Here is a 15,582-nt window from a genome sequence, read left to right on the forward strand (position 1 = left end):
TATACCCATATCTGCTCAAATCATCTGTGAAGGTCAGAAAATAATGATACCCGCGTGAGCCTCAACACCCATCGGATCACATACATCAGTATGTATTATTTCCAATAAGTCAGTTGCTCGCTCCATTGTTCCGAAGAACGGAGTCTTAGTCATCTTGCCCATAAGACATGGTTCACAAGCATAAAGTGATTCATAATCAAGTGATTCCAAAATCCCATCAGCATGGAGTTTCTTCATGCGCTTTACACCAATATGACCTAAACGGCAGTGCCACAAATAAGTTACACTATCATTATTAACTTTGCATCTTTTGTCTTCAATATTATGAATATGTGTATCACTACGATCGAGATCCAATGAACCATTTTCATTGGGTGTGTAACCATATAAGGTTTTATTCATGTAAACAGAACAACAATTATTCTCTAACTTAAATGAATAACCGTATTGCAATAAACATGATCAAATCATATTCACCCTCAATGCAAACACCAAATAACACTTATTTAGGTTCAACACTAATCCCGAAAGTATAGGGAGTGTGCGATGATGATCATATCAATCTTGGAACTATTTCCAACACACATCATCACTTCACCCTTAACTAGTTTCTGTTCATTCTGCAACTCCCGTTTCGAGTTACTACTCTTAGCAACTGAACCAGTATCAAATACCGAGGGGTTGCTACGAACACTAGTAAAATACACATTAATAATCTGTATATCAAATATACCTTTGTTCACTTTGCCATCCTTCTTATGCGCCAAATACTTGGGGCAGTTCCGCTTCCAGTGACCAGTCCCTTTGCAGTAGAAGCACTTAGTCTCAGGCTTAGGACCAGAATTGGGCTTCTTCACTTGAGCAGCAACTTGCTTGCCGTTCTTCTTGAAGTTCCCCTTCTTCCCTTTGCCCTTCTTCTTGAAACTAGTGGTTTCGTCAACCATCAACACTTGATGTTTTTCTTGATTTTTACCTTCGTCGATTTCAGCATCACGAAAAGCTTGGGAATCGTTTCTGTTATCCCTTGCATATTATAGTTCATCACGAAGTTCTACTAACTTCGTGATGGTGACTAGAGAATTCTGTCAATCACTATCTTATCTGGAAGATTAACTCCCACTTGATTCAAGCGATTGTAGTACCCAGACAATCTGAGCACATGCTCACTAGTTGAGCGATTCTCCTCCATATTTTGGCTATAGAACTTGTTGGAGACTTCATATCTCTCAACTCGGGTATCTGCTTGAAATATTAACTTCAACTCCTGGAACATCTCATATGGTCCCTGACGTTCAAAACATTTTTTGAAGTCCCGATTCTAAGTCGTTAAGCATGGTGCACTAAACTATTAAGTAGTCATCATATTGAGCTAGCCAAACGTTCATAACGTCTACATCTGCTCCTGCAATAGGTCTGTCACCTAGCGGTGCATCAAGGACATAATTCTTCTGTGCAGCAATGAGGATAAACCTCAGATCACGGATCCAATCCACATCATTGCTACTAACATCTTTCAACACAATTTTCTCTAGGAACATATCAAAATAAACACAGGGAAGCAACAACGCGAGCTATTGATCTACAACATGATTTGCAAAATACTACCAGGACTAAGTTCATGATAAATTTAAGTTCAATTAATCATATTACTTAAGAACTCCCACTTAGATAGACATCCCTCTAATCCTCTAAGTGATCACGTGATCCAAATCAACTAAACCATGTCCGATCATCACGTGAGATGGGGTAGTTTCATTGGTGAACATCACTATGTTGATCATATCTACTATATGATTCACGCTCGACCTTTCGGTCTCCGTGTTCCGAGGCCATATCTGTATATGCTTGGCTCGTCAAGTATAACCTGAGTATTCCGCGTGTGCAACTATTTTGCACCCGTTGTATTTGAACGTAGAGCCTATCACACCCGATCATCACGTGGTGTCTCAGCACGAAGAACTTTCGCAACGGTGCATACTCAGGGAGAACACTTCTTGATAATTAGTGAGAGATCATCTTAAAATGCTACCGTCAATCAAAGCAAGATAAGATGCATAAAAGATAAACATCACATGCAATCAATATAAGTGATATGATATGGCCATCATCATCTTGTGCTTGTGATCTCCATCTTCGAAGCACCGTCATGATCACCATCATCACCGGCGCGACACCTTGATCACCTATCGTACCATCATTGTCGTCTCGCCAATTTTATGCTTCCACGACTATCGCTACCGCTTAGTGATAAAGTAAAGCATTACAGCGCAATTGCATTGCATACAATAAAGCGACAACCATATGGCTCCTGCCAGTTGCCGATAACTTGGTTACAAAACATGATCATCTCATACAATAAAATTCAGCATCATGTCTTGACCATATCACATCACAACATGCCCTGCAAAAACAAGTTAGACGTCCTCTACTTTGTTGTTGCAAGTTTTACGTGGCTGCTACGGGCTTAAGCAAGAACCAATCTTACCTACGCATCAAAACCACAACGATAGTTTGTCAAGTTGGTGCTGTTTTAACCTTCGCAAGGACCGGGCGTAGCCACACTCGGTTCAACTAAAGTTGGAGAAACTGTCACCCGCTAGCCACCTTTGTGCAAAGCATGTCGGGAGAACCGGTCTCGCGTAAGTGTACGCGTAATGTCGGTCCGGGCCGCTTCGTCCAACAATACCGCCGAACCAAAGTATGACATGCTGGTAAGCTGTATGACTTATATCGCCCACAACTCACTTGTGTTCTACTCGTGCATATAACATCAACACATAAAACCTAGGCTCGGATGCCACTGTTGGGGAACGTAGTAATTTCAAAAAATTTCCTACGCACACACAAGATCATGGTGATGCATAGCAACAAGAGGGGAGAGTGTGATCTACGTACCCTTGTAGACCGACAGCGGAAGCGTTAGCACAACGCGGTTGATGTAGTCGTACGTCTTCACGGCCCGACCGATCAAGCACCGAAACTACGGCACCTCCGAGTTCTAGCACACGTTCAGCTCGATGACGATCCCCGGACTCCGATCCAGCAAAGTGTCGGGGTAGAGTTCCATCAGCATGACGGCGTGGTGATGATCTTGATGTACTACCGTCGCAGGGCTTCGCATAAGCACTGTTACAATATTATCGAGGATTATGGCGGAAGGGGGCACCGCACACGGCTAAGAATATGATCATGTGGATCAACTTGTGTGTCTAGGGGTGCCCCCTGCCCCCGTATATAAAGGAGCGGGGGAAGGTGCGGCCGGCCAGGAGGAGGGCGCGCCAGGAGGAGTCCTACTCCCACCGGGAGTAGGATTCCCCCTCTTTCCTAGTTGGAATAGGATTCGGGAGGGGGAAAGAGGAGAGAGAGAAGGAAGGGAGGGCGCCGCCCCCCTCTCCTTGTCCTATTCGGACTAGGGGGGAGGGGCGCGCGGCCCAGCCCTGGCCACCTCTCCTCTCTTCCACTAAAGCCCACTAAGGCCCATATACCTCCCGGGGGGTTCCGGTAACCTCCCGGTACTCCGGTAAAATCCGGATTTCACCCGGAACACTTCCGATATCCAAATATAGGCTTCCAATATATCAATCTTTATGTCTCGACCATTTCGAGACTCCTCGTCATGTCCGTGATCACATCCGGGACTCCGAACAAACTTCGGTACATCAAAATGCATAAACTCATAATATAACTGTCATCAAAACCTTAAGCGTGTGAACCCTACAGGTTCGAGAACAATGTAGACATGACCGAGACACGTCTCCGGTCAATAACCAATAGCGGAACCTGGATGCTCATATTGGCTCCCACATATTCTACGAAGATCTTTATCGGTCAGACCGCATAACAACATACGTTGTTCCCTTTGTCATCGGTATGTTACTTGCCCGAGATTCGATCGTCGGTATCTCAATACCTAGTTCAATCTCGTTACCAGCAAGTCTCTTTACTCGTTTTGTAATATATCATCTTGCAACTAACTCATTAGTTGTAATGCTTGCAAGGCTTATGTGATGTGCATTACCGAGAGGGCCCAGAGATACCTCTCCGACAATCGGAGTGACAAATCCTAATCTCGAAATACGCCAACCCAACATGTACCTTTGGAGACACCTGTAGAGCTCCTTTATAATCACCCAATTACATTGTGACGTTTGGTAGCACACAAAGTGTTCCTCCGGCAAACGGGAGTTGCATAATCTCATAGTCATAGGAACATGTATAAGTCATGAAGAAAGCAATAGCAACATATTAAACGATCGGGTGCTAAGCTAATGGAATGGGTCATGTCAATAACATCATTCTCCTAATGATGTGATCCCATTAATCAAATGACAACATATGTCTATGGTTAGGAAACATAACCATCTTCGATTAACGAGCTAGTCAAGTAGAGGCATACTAGTGACGTTTGGTTTGTCTATGTATTCACACAAGCATTATGTTTCCGGATAATACAATTCTAGCACGAATAATAAACATTTATCATGAAATAAGGAAATAAATAATAACTTTATTATTGCCTTTAGGGCATATTTCCTTCAGTACTTTCTTACGTTCATTGATTGTCATTCTCGGATGACTTGGGTCTATCTTATGAAACATAAAGATGAAGTGTTTTAGTGTTTCAAAGTCTTTTATGCACTTGTTCAGACTCAATTTAATGTGAAAATTCAAGCACTCAGATCTGACAATGACACCGAATATGTTAACAAGGCCATCGGTTCCTTCATGTCAGACAAGGGCATCCTACATCAAACATCTTGCCCGGACACACCTCCTCAGAATGGGGTGGCAGAGAGGAAAAATTGCCACCTGCTGGAGGTGGCCCATGCATTGATGTTCACCATGAATGTGCCCAAGTTCCTGTGGAGTGAAGCTGTCATGATGGCCACCTTCTTGATCAACCGCACACCATCCCGGGTGACAGGTATGAAATCACCGTGTGAGTTGGTTTTCACAGAAAATACATTCCCAGTTCCCCCCAAGGTGTTCGGTTGCACTTGTTTTGTTCATGATCACAGGCCATCAGTCAACAAACTGGATCCTCAAGCAGTCAAGTGTATTTTTATTGGGTATTCTTCAGGACAAAGAGGGTACAAATGCTGGAGTCCGTCTGAGAGGACGACATTTGTGAGCATGGATGTTACGTTCCGTGAATCAGAACCCTTTTATGGCGAGCAAACTGACCTAAGCGTCTTGTTTGAAGAACTTGACCAATGTCTCCAACCGGAAATTGGTCAAGAGGGGGAGAGTAGTGATAGTGATAATTATAATTGTGGTGATGTCGATTCAGTGTTGCAGCAACCAATCGAGGGTGATATTCCGGTACAGGGAAGCGAACAGCAGCCCCAGAAAATGATAACACCACAGAGTGAAGGACCGATTGTGACTGATGGGGTGCCAAGTCAGGCAGGTGGTGCTCCCACCCAGATCGGTTGTGTACCTAGGTGGACGGTAGAGCAAGAGGAGCAGCTAAAGGTGTATTCACGGAAGCAAGGTGATGCTTCTCATAGGTGGCAGAAGGTGAATGAGGAGCATAATCCTCAAGTATATTCAAGACGACAACATCATGTTCAGGGGGAGCAGCCAACACAGATGCAGGGGGAGCAACAAGGCAGCAATGCAAGCTCAGTTGACACAGAGGACTTGCCAATTGCTTTGAGAAAAGGTACTCGAGAAAAAGCAGGGATACCCGGGCCAAAGTATGGGTTCGATGCCAATGATATTGGAAATTATGTTTCCTATGAAGCATTATCTCTAGCCCACAAATCATTTGTTGCTTCTCTTCAGCTGGTGTCTCTTCCAACTGATTGGAAGGCAGCAAAAGTGGATCCAAAGTGGCGAGCAGCTATGATAGAGGAGCTGGAGGCATTAAGTAAGAACAAGACATGGGTACTAACACCTCTTCCAAGAGGAAAGAAGGCAATTAGCTGCAAGTGGGTATACACCGTGAAGCAGAATGCATAAGGGAAGATTGAAAGGTACAAAGCAAGGCTTGTGGCGAGGGGGTACAGACAGACCTACGGCATTGACTATGATGAGACCTTTGCTCCAGTAGCAAAGATGAACACTGTGAGGATTCTGATCTCATGTGCAGCAAATTTCGGGTGGCCTTTACACCAACTTGATGTGAAGAATGCCTTCTTGCATGGGGACTTGAAAGAGGAGGTATACATGGATATTCCACCTGGGTTCTCAACTTCTAAGACTGCTGGTAAGGTATGCAGGCTAAAGAAAGCTCTTTATGGACTAAAACAGTCTCCAAGAGCTTGGTTTGACAGATTTAGACGGGCTGTGCGTGGCATGGGGTATGGACAATGCAATGGTGACCATACATTGTTTTATAGATACTCTAAAGGAAAAATGACCATCTTTGCAGTTTATGTTGATGATATCATTATCACCGGCGATGATGACATAGAGATAGCAAGGTTAAATGGGTGTCTGAGTAAGGCATTCGAAGTTAAAGATCTTGGTCGACTCAAGTACTTCCTTGGTATAGAAGTGGCAAGGTCTGGAAAAGGAATAGCTCTTTCTCAAAGAAAGTATACCCTGGATCTCCTCTGTAATGTTGGCATGTTGGGTTGTCGACCTGCTGCAACCCCAATTGATCAAAATCATAAAGTGACCGCCCAATCAGGTGATCTGGTGAATAAAGAAAAATATCAGCGATTGGTGGGAAGATTATTGTACTTGTGTCATACACGACCAGACATTGCATTCGCAGTAAGTGTTGTGAGCAGATATATGCATGAGCCTAGGAGTGAACATCTCGAGGCAGTATATAGAATCCTGAGATACTTGAAGGGTTCTCCTGGGAAAGGATTGATATACAAGAGTCATGGACATCTTGTCGTGGATGGTTATTGTGATGCTGATTGGGCCAGCTGTCAGGATGACAGGAGATCAACCTCAGGCCATTGTGTTTTCGTAGGAGGAAATCTAGTGTCTTGGAGAAGCAAGAAACAACCCGTTGTTTCCAAATCAACCGCAGAGGCTGAATACAGAGCCATGTCTCAGGGATTGAGTGAGTTGTTATGGACAAGAAATCTATTAGGAGAGTTGAAGATACTAAAGACTAGTTGTATGAATATATGGTGCGACAACAAGTCAGCAATTTACATAGCAAACAACCCAGTTCAACATGATAGAACCAAACATGTGGAGATTGACAGATTCTTTATCAAAGAAAAACTGGATGCTGGGATTATCAAGATAGAGTATGTGAGTTCAGGACAACAAATTGCAGATTGCTTGACTAAAGGACTGGGAACTAGAGAATGCAGTTCAGCATGTGACAAGATGGGAATGATAGATATCTACCACCCATCTTGAGGGGGAGTGTTGACCGGTATGAGGGCCTGGCCCATCTTCACTGTTGGTATAGGGCCCAAGCCCATGTGTGTGACCTAGATGAGAGCAACCAGAGTTATATGCATGTGTGACACACGGGAGTAGATGTCAGCCGCCAGACACACCAAACCACATGTATGCGGGTATGCCTCTCTCGTTCTACAATATACATCCGTATGTAGTTTGTAGTGGAATCTCTAAAAAGACTTATATTTAGAAACGGGGGGAGTATGATGCATGAAGGAGGATTATCATTCAATTTATCCAAACATATTCATCGGTACATTACATACAGAAACTTATATCTAGATGCACAAGCCGAGGAAGCAGCACACATTCTATCTATCAAGATGCACAGGCCGAGGAAACAAAGTCGCATATATGCTGCATGAATGAGGATTATTATTCGACTTATCCAAACAGCTGTTCGCCTGTCACCACCTTCGAGTTTGCATCAGGCAGATGTTCATACAGGTGGGTTAACAGTTACCAGCTTGTCCAGACTTGAATCAAAGTAATCATATTCATCGCTGCTCCACATTTTATGTACAGAAACATATATCTTTGCTCCATCTTAAATCGTCGTGTAGCACCAAAGATAGACGATTGTGAATCTATCTAGAACAAAATGAACGGAAGAGATATGCTAGTCAGACCAAAAGTGCATGTCCACCGCGCGGGCTATCCAGCCTTCTCACTATAAGAGCACCCTTACATCATTCAGGCACCAAGCCTCCTTCTCCAGCAGACATAACAAAATGACGAAACGAAACAGCACAAGCATGAACTACCAAAAAGAACTCCACGCTGTCCAGCCAACCAATAAAACTATCTGAAATGACATTGAAGCTATCGACCTAACTTTGCTGAGTGAGATATCATCAAGCCTGTTGTCCTGGCGGCGCCACCAACGCCCTCAAGTCAGCTCTCAGATGCAGCACGCCATCGATGAAGAGGTTGTCGTTGGCAATGCATGTCGACCATGGAACCTCAAAAAGATCACTGCATCCGGGCATCCAATCACCGCCGAAGGTATACTTGTGCTCCCACCTGGTCATGAATTTTCCTGACGATCTTGTCCTTGCAGCGAACTCAAAGTCTACTGTCAAACATGTTGGCCCCTTTGTCATCTTAGCCGTTGCTATAAAGAGGCCAAACCTGTATGCCTTGCCCTGCTCATCCATTTCACAGTACGCCATGAGACGAAAATCCTGTCCAGCAAGATGGAACAAGTGCGTGGAAATGTGTCCTTCTGGGAAGAGTCGGGAGCACTCCCCACGCGTTAGATCCAAGTAAACAATGACCTGTGGGCAGGGCCGGCCGAATTCAACCACTTTGATTGGTTTACGCCAGTAAGCTCGCTGTGGGACTTGCCAACAGGTTGTTGTGCCTGCCTCAATAGTGCCTTGCTCATGTGCTGGGTAAGCTTTGTGCAAGAGTGCATCAGTAATAAGCTTCTTTGTTTGCTCATTGTCCGTATCATCATCACTGCATGTCAGGACTTTATGGAGTTTTACTCCAAGTCATATGACTGAAGCGCACCAGCGGAAGTAAACGAGAACTCCATATCTTCTGCCCTTCCTCTGTTTCTGGGTATTGCTTGCATGCCCACTCAAGCAGAAAGCTATATACGGTATCTTCAGATCTTATCTGTAGGTCAGTACTAGAAAAGATGGCTTCAATACCAGCAAGAGGCATGTCCATCAATTCATCAGAGAACCTGGAACAGGCAAATCATGCCATGAGTAGACACTTCATGCATGATTTTGTGAAAAAAAATGTCGACACTTTTTTTCTTTTTTGAGGAAGATGTCTAATGCTTTCTTGGAAAAGAAAAAAAGTAGCTGTGATCACTCACTTGGCGAAAACCTTGTATTTGCCGGCGAGGAATTCCTTGGCTGCATCTGTCAGATGCCGAATTTCAGCAGCCACTGAAGTGGAGCATGGGTAATCTAGGTAGAGCAACGCAGACTCTCTGGTCATAGGCAAGTTTGTGAGTAACTGGCTACAATGCCTCATGCAAGCAAGAACCTCAAATTTATCAGCGGCCATCAAGATGTCGAGCAGAAGATTGGGCTCAGTTGTTGTCAACTTTCCAGTGTACATAAAGCTCAAAATCTCCATCATGACAGTTTCCTCCGTTCCTAGTAGAATGAAACAATGAGGCATAAGGGTTTATGATAACAGTTCAATAATAAAGAACTAAATGGCAGATTCTTTGTGTGTGAATTACAACAGTAGACCTCCTTTATTGAGGAAAGCTATCCATGCAGATGCAGAAGATTAAACGTGGACAAAATACCTATTTGGTAGTTAAAGGCGATGGTGAAAACTGAAAAGAGACTTAACCCTTTCATTATGAAAAAGAAAAAGGAAGGGCTGACAGAAACTCGGAGATGGAATCCATATAATACCATAAATAATCGATGTTTTATATTAAAAAACACACAGTGTGTACAGACTACAGAATAATAACAGTGTCACAACAGAAAACTAGGAAAGACTATAAAGGAAAGGATGTTATCAGTTTACCCGAATCAGCAATTCGGAGTGTTAGATGCCTCTGATCAGACTCTTTCATGCCATTTGAGAAAAGCTACGGTGAATAAAGCATATTAGGAAACATGAACTGACCATAAGAAATGAATCTCAAAAGGTTATGAGAATTACCTTAAGAAAGAATGGACTATTTGCAGCGAGAACCAACGAATTGATGTAAATGGTCTTCACTCGTAAAACTGGCACGGGCACAATGGTCCAAGAAGAGTCAATACTTTTTCTATCTGTTCATCACAGAAAGAATACAAAGATCATAGAGAAATAAAGGGCAATCTGGGGGAAATACAGTAATAGGCGTAAAACACAACCACTAGAGAGATTCTGCTGTTAAGATAATAGGAACACTCAGTTCTTCTATGTATGCATATTCGTTGATTCAACAATCAGAAATATGGTAAAATGATTAACAAAACATCATGAACATTCAAATTCATTTAGCTGCATCAAGAAATCTGAGCATGCTCGCTGCTTCCCGAGTAAAGTAATAGTAAATGTCATCCCAAGGACCCTATTAATATACCGTATAATACTACTCCCTCCGTTCCTAAATATTTGTCTTTCTAGACATTTCAAATGACTACCACATACGGATGTATATAGACATATTTTAGAATGTAGATTCACTCATTTTGCTCCGTATGTAGTCACGTGTTGAAATGTCTAGAAAGACAAATATTTAGGAACGGAGGGAGTATAATGGTGCCCAACTACAAAAGAACGGACAATAAAGTGTAATATTGTTATCTTGTTAATCAGTATTTTATACCACGCAAACGTCTAGTGGCAGAATCAAGTTGAAGCAACTAACAGGAACACGTGTTTAACTAAGAGTTGGTTGGTATCTTGGCATCATTGGCATGTAACTAGTATGTTGCACGTGTGGAGAAACACGCAACCTGAAAGAGCTACCCAGTTGATCATCAGACTGTATCAGTAGTAACAACTATACCAGTACATCACAGGTGTTGATACTACATTAAACTAAACGATGATCAAGCAGGCTAATATCTAGTAAATGTTTCAGTAAATAAGGCAGACTATTGGTCGATTTTAAATGAAGAGCAGGGAGCAAGGTTGTGAAGAGCTCTAGAGCAGGAACCCGCCCCTCCACACCTTCTCTCTAAATATATATGGCGTATCACAGTTGCTCGTAGAATCAAAATTTCTACAAAATGAGGGTTATAACCCAACCTCCTTATCTTCCAAATATACATCCATTATGTGAATAAAAGATTTGACAATAATATGTTCTTCCTGTTTGATTCGTCGGTACAAATTTTGTCAGGAAATTTCTTGTATGAATAATCTGGCATGTTAATGTAAGCTTACACAAACCAAATCCAGGGAACCGTAAATCTTCAAGCACATAAAGATTTTCTCTACAATCTAATTGAGCAATATATTTTCAGAAACAAACGCTTTGTGACAAACTTGACTAGGAATCACACCATGAAGATTACAAGGTAGCCAATTCACAAAAGGACAGCATTGTCAGCTTGAACAGTTCGATGTTGTTTGAACATCACCACTGCTAGCTCAACCAATATGTGACCAATAATTTGCTGCATTCTAGTTGGATGTATGGACGATTTACAATTTGTTGATTGCTTCATCTGAAAGGATTTTATTTGTTAGAAAACCTCCATAATCAGGCAATTCTTAAATTCACACAGCAACAGGTGAGGCAAGCTACGTGAAGTGAAGGAACAGCAGGAATCGCAAATAAGCCACAGATTTCACACGGATCCATATCTGAATCGCGGTAAACAGCAGAGAATCATACACATGAATCCGTCTAATTCCAAGGGCGTGGGAGGAGTGAGGCACTATACGGACCTGCTTCCTCCTTGTGGAGCTCGTCGCAGTGGAACGCCAAGTCGGGGAGGGATCCTCCGGCGACGCCGTCGCTGGCGACGACCTCCAGCCGCAGCACCCGGTCGGAGAAGCTCTCTGAATTGAACGCGAACTCGAAGCTGGGCAACCCGCCCGCGCGCGAGATGTCGAGGCCCATCCCCGCCTCCGCCGCCGCCCCCGCGGTGGCGGCACCATCGCCGCCGGCCATGCGCTCGCCGCCGCTAGAAAAGGTTGGAGGCGCGGGGCCGTGGCCGTGGCCGTAGCCCTAGCCGGATGCTTCTAGAAGGCGAGGTCGGTGGCACTCCTCCACTGTCGAACCTTTTCAATTTTTCGGAGAGAGGAGGGGAATGAGACTCTTCAGTCTTTGTTATAAACCAAAAAAGAATAAATAGCCAGCCGTTTGATTGCTTCTCCTTGCACGGCACGCCCTGGACTAAATGGGCCCGGCACGCCAATATGCGGGCCGGGCCAGACTGGCACTCGTGCCACGTTTTCTGGACTAGGCACGACCCATCGGACGAGACTTGCCTGCTACATGCGCGTGTTTCCATCTGTGCTCCCGCATACGTGCTTGATTTGATTGAAACAAAATAAGGCTTGACCCCACCCCCTTAAAATTAGGGGAAGATGATTAAATTATAGAAAGGAAAAAGAAAAAAGGACAGCCGTAGGATGAAGTGAAATTACGGATGGGAGCATGCACGTTTAACCTATCGTCGGATTTTTGTGTTGTTTTGGGTAATTGTCTTGCCATAAAAAAGAAAAAAAGAAATGGGTCCTTGTCCACGCATCCATTTTACCTAGGCCCTGCAAATTTTCTCAAAGCCCCTAGAAATAGGGGCTCTTCCCTCACCGTGAAAACCCATCTAGAGGTCGTGATGTGACAAAAGTGTTTGATGCGCGCCAACTCTATGTTGTTGTCACTGACCATCTACCCCTTTGCAGGGCCGGTCCTGAGATTTTGGGGGCCCGGGGCGGAACCAAAACTGTGGGCCCTTAGCGTCAATAATATAGTAGTAATAGTGGGTATATGCATATATGTAATGTTTACAAATATACACTTAAATGCATTAAAATAGTATGCATATTAAATAATTATACATGTTACCTTTAAAAAATCAATCCTTGATGCAAAGTTACTTACGATGGAGTCGATGTCAATCTAATCCAACAACTTCTTCTCAGTGCATAACATTGCCAAACCATTTAAAGTCGGTGGAGTCATTGTCTCAAATAGTTCTTCAATATTTGTATCTTTGCAAAGCTTCTTTCAACCGGTGCCACAATTATATGCCTGTAAATAAGATTGATAAGCAATAGAGGCATTAGGATAAAAAATGACTTCCCTAACATGCTAGAAAATCACATAGTACACCACACGACGAAGTGAATTTATAATCTTTAATTCACAACCGAAAAGGCAAAACTGGATGTTCATCAACACTAGCAGATTGTGCATGTGCACCTGTTGAAATAATTGTACTATCAGACTAACTTACATTTTTATCATCTATATTGATGTCAACATTTTCCTGTTGTTAAGATTCAGAATTCCCATCAATTTGGTTCTCTTCCTCCACAAAATCACCAATTCACCATTTGGAATCTACGAAGCATATTACCTTGATAATTTTATCAAGAGCGCCTTTGATGTATCAACTCGTCCACATATTGTACTATCTTTGTTAACCATGCTGGAAATAAATAAATAATGGCATCAAAGGCTGATAGGGACCAGCCATGCACGATGTATGCAAAGGGAAAATTGGTTAATTTAGTACTGAACATATAGGGATTAGGGAATAGTATAATATACCTTGGATGGATTGGATCGTTCAGCGATGAGATGTGGATCGCATCGGCTAGCTCTAGCGACTAGCGCTCGGCGATGTGTGTGCGTATGTCAGCGTCTGAAGACGGGAGAGAAAGCGGCATCGCGTATTGACTACTGACTGCATCTTGCGATCGGGGCGCCCGGGAACAGAGATCGTCATCGGCGAGACGGCTAACTGGCGATCTATTAGGAAGGAAATTATAAGAGAGAAGGAGCGTAATGGCGTGCTTATTATCGCGAAAAAGTCGGCGTGGGATCTGGGGATTGCTAGGCGATGGAATAGGAAGAAGTTCGCTATGTTTGCCAGCTCCTCACGCCTGGCTACCTCACGGCCCATATAGTTTACGCGCTACCTACGTACACATACACCTGCGGAGGGGCCCCTGAATTGTGGGGGCCCGGGGCGGCCGCCCCCCCTGCCCCCCCTCAGGGCCGGGCCTGCCCCTTTGTTGCCGTCGACCAGCATGCAACCCCACACGCCGACCTTCCCGCCTTTCTATTTTCATGTGCACACATCTCCCTTGGCCACCTTCACATAGCACCTCTGCGGTCATCTCCAATGGCACCAATCGTCTTCACTGCCTGCCTCCCATCTTCTCGAGCTTCAACCTCAGCGGCAAAAGTATCAGGTGATATGGGGCGTCCCCGTGTTCCCATGATACGAGCTCCCGAGAGCCCTTGGATCTGGGATCCGACAGTCATAGGCCAAGCCCCAGAAGCTGAGCCCGAATATTGGATCCATGGAGATTTTTTTTCTTTTGCAAAGTTACAGAGCTTAACCCAGTACCATAGGAGCTCAGATCCATGGCCATATCATGGGGGCATGGGACGCCCCTTAATCACTTGATATGTACCCCCACATGAGCAGCCACCGCGACAAGGATGGACATCATGCATCCATGCCCTGCATCTCGATTTGTCGCTAACATCCTCCATCCTGATCCCGTGTACTCCAACCCGCACCGACCACGCGCAAAGGCACCCAACATGCTCCACCGACAACGTGGATACATCACCAATTATGAGCTCTCTAGCGGCAAAGCGACCATAGCACTCCACGTACATGGCGCTAGGAGTGCATTGACCCACTGTGACAACGGTGGGCGGCAAGAGCTCGAAGGGCGGGGTGGAGAATGGAAAAGAGAGAACACGAAAATAGAAAAAGATAAAGATATTGTAAGTTATAAAAATCAGGGCGAGAACCGGGGGCTAGTGTTGGAGTTGGGGACATTTTCTGGCTGAGAAAATGGAGACTAGCCTATGTTAGCCTTTATGGGTAATTATTGGAGATGCTCTAATATGGCACCACATATGAGACCTTCTATTCCCCGCATTTACGTGGCGCTCAATGAGTAAACACGCACCCTCCTCCCCTGTGTGGTTTGGGCCGACCCAAATGTTCACGAAATTTGAAATTTGTTTCCAAATTTTGAAAATTGTTCATGAATTTTAAAAAATGTTCCCGGATTTAAAAAAAGTTCACGAAATAAAAAAAATGTTGCAAATTTAAAGAAAATGTTCATGAATTTGTTCTCCACTTGAAGCAACGCCCTCGCGTCATCAGGCCAACTGAATGTCCAATTAAAGTAGAGCCCCCGCGTCAGGGGGTACGCGTTACCTCCCTATTACCCCGACCCATGCCGCGCTAAATAGGATCCGCTCCACCATACATGGGCGGAGTAAGGGGGTGCCCAACCAGGCAGACCCAAAGAATCTGAATTGCTTGTTGAAAGTAGGTGAACAGTATTTTTAATCTAGATAAGAAGTTCATCTCCAGATAAATAGATGGCAGCGCGCGCTAGATTTGGTGCACCGCTTCGAGCGCACCTATAAATTGCCGCGCTCGCCACACGGCCTCCACACTGCCATGCATACTCTCCTCGCTACTCTGCCGCGCTTGCTCGCCTCTTCGTCGCCCCCACCATCACGCGCCGCCATGGATCGTCTGGCTACCGCGGCGTCCGCGAGCGCCCCGACGGCACCTA

General features: G+C 44.3%; 1 pseudogene; it reads right to left on the minus strand.

Annotated features, from left to right (window-relative positions):
• Nucleotides 1–7,584: 7,584 nt before the first annotated feature.
• Nucleotides 7,585–13,923, minus strand: LOC123087798 (BTB/POZ domain-containing protein POB1-like; annotated as a pseudogene).
• Nucleotides 13,924–15,582: the final 1,659 nt, after the last annotated feature.

This window comes from Triticum aestivum, chromosome 4A, assembly GCF_018294505.1.
Source record: "Triticum aestivum cultivar Chinese Spring chromosome 4A, IWGSC CS RefSeq v2.1, whole genome shotgun sequence".
In the NCBI taxonomy this organism is placed as follows: Eukaryota; Viridiplantae; Streptophyta; class Magnoliopsida; order Poales; family Poaceae; genus Triticum; species Triticum aestivum.